The sequence below is a fragment of the Mustela nivalis genome (assembly GCF_964662115.1).
Source record: "Mustela nivalis genome assembly, chromosome: 17".
In the NCBI taxonomy this organism is placed as follows: domain Eukaryota; kingdom Metazoa; phylum Chordata; class Mammalia; order Carnivora; family Mustelidae; genus Mustela; species Mustela nivalis.
In genome coordinates this window covers 14008924-14011553 of record NC_139036.1, presented here as the reverse complement: position 1 = coordinate 14011553, position 2630 = coordinate 14008924, and positions in this window count along the sequence as shown.

Below are 2630 nucleotides of genomic sequence, written 5' to 3'. Positions count from 1 at the left end.
CTTTTCCAGAAACACACCAAGCTTATTTAGGTATTAAGAAAACCATGTTTGTTTCTCTTTCTTTTGATTTCTATTCCCCTGGACTTTTTTTTTTTTAACTGGCTCCTGTCACCCTTCAGACTTCAGAATATTTCCTAACCTTTCTATGTTCAATCACTATGTGACTTTCTTCATAGCATGTGTTATCTGAAATTATTTTGTTCATTTGCTTGTTTAGTGTCTTACTCTTCAAATCAGAACTTTGGGTAGGCAAGGACTTTCTGTCTTGTTCACAGACATATCCCCAGCATCTAGCACAGGACTTGACACATATTAACCACAAAGGAGATGTGTGTTCAAAGGGAGAAGAAACAAATGATTAAATGTAACATCTCCACCAACTGCTGGGCCTCTGTTTGTTGTAAGGTGTGTCTCAAGTAATTGCCAGATTTTACAAATGACTAGCTTTTAAAAAGACACAAAGAACATATTCAAGGCTACCCTTGTAAGCACATCTCTTCTAGTCACTTCATTCTGGAGAGGAAGAGAGATGGGTAGAAAGTTTTAGGTGTTTTTGAAATTAGTGTAATTTGTCTTGTGGCTTCTCTGTTTCAATTTAGCATGCATCGAATTATCTGCTTATTTACCTCAGATTACAGGGCACGACCTCAGAGTTTCTGGTGCAGCAAATCTTGAGCGGGGGTTCAAGGATTTGTATTTCTAAGAAGTTCCCAGATATTGCTGATGCTACTGGTTGCAGAACTACGTGGGGGAAGAGCTACCACAATATAAATAGACAACACATTTTAAAGTAGGATTAGTATCTGCGGCTATTTTAAACTACTGTAGTGCTTTACTCCTCTGCAACATTTTTTGACTTTCACTAAAATCCATGTACATACATAGACGTGTGTCCTATAAGTCAAAATATCTGTCTTGTGTGTTACAAGATCAAAGATTAAGGACCAAATGCTGCCAGAGAACATTCAGGGTCATTTCCATCTTAGAGTGCATGTGTTAAAGCCATTCATCTAAATATGTCCCAAATTCACCAATTTATTTCAATCCATGCTTTCAAGATACAATTATTATTATATTTCATGTTGACTACTACAATATCTTCCTAAGTGGCTCTCTAACATCATCCATATGATGCCAGACAGCCTTTTCTAAATACAAATCCAACGATTCTACTTGTTTATATAAAACTCTAATTTCCCAATCTTCTCAAGAAGTCCTGTATCTTTAAGACAGCTGACTTAATGTGGTCACTGTCTACCGTGTAGCCCCATCTCATACCACTCTCATGAGCTCCTTTCAACTCTCATGAGCTCCTTTCAGTTCATTGATGTCAGATAGCAAACTGCCTCCCACCACAAGGTCTGACCATACGCTGTTTTGCAGGAAAATTCTATTTCCCTTACATTACTAACTCCTAGTCTTTTTCTCAGAGCTCAGCTGGTATCATTTCTTCAAGAAAGCCTTTCCTATTGTTCCCAGGCTAGGTCAGTTTCTTCTGTTGCATGATCCTACAGAACTTTGCTCCATTCCTTCAGAGCACTACCCCCTTTTTTTAGGTCTCTATTTGTTCATTATCTTCAGGGAAGAAGGATCATGACTGTTTTTACTCACCAGTGTATCCCTAGCACCTAGCACAGCACATTGCTTATGCTTAATAAATGTTGGATTAAATTTATTTATTTATTAAAAGATTTTATTTATTTATTTGACAGAGAGAGATCACAAGTAGGCAGAGAGGCAGGCAGAGAGAGAGAGGAGGAAGCAGGCTCCCTGCCAAAGAGAGAGCCCAATGTGGGACTCAATCCTAGGAGCCTGAGATCATGACCCCAGCTGAAGGCAGAGGCTTGACCCAGTGAGCCACCCAGGCGCCCAATGTTGGATGAAATTTAAAATGTATGCTTATTTTCTCAGTCCCTACTATGCACCAAACGCTATGGTAGGCCCTTAGAGGATACACAGGTAAGTAGGGCAGATGCTCGAATTTAAGGAACTCCATGACAGTTAAGAGCAATGGCTATGGTATGGACTTTGGAGACAATTTTCTGCAACAGACTGGATCTGCCTATATGAGAGGAACAAAGTGCTTTGGGAGTCAACTGGAGGAAGGATAGATCAATTCCAGACGGGGAGACTCATTCATTCAACATATACCTTGAATGAAAACGCAGTTCTCACTCTGTGCTGTGCATCGTTCTAGGTGTTTTCCGTGCCTGAGGTCATTGTTAAGAATCTTACAGATGAGGAAAACAGGCAGAGGACGGCCAAGTTACTTGTCCAAAATCACACAGCCGGTAAGTAGTAGGAAAGGGATTTGAATCCAGGCTACCTGCCTGGTTCCAGTCTTCGTGACAGGAAGAGCCTCATGGAAGAGGTGGGAATTAAGCCAGGCTTGAAGGATTTGGCCGGGTGGAAAATGGGACGGCCATTCCGAGCAAAATGCGAGAAATATAGGCCTAATTACAAGTTTAATTTCTTCCTTTGCCCATCGCCCCATTAAATACCAGGAGAAACTTTACAAGCGCACGGGTTAAAGAGAAAAGGAAAAGAAAGCAAACTTCTGGCTACGGGGAGAAGCGGAACTGTTTCCATGGGAACAGTAACTGGTTCCCAGGTAGGTGTGCTCTCGCGGT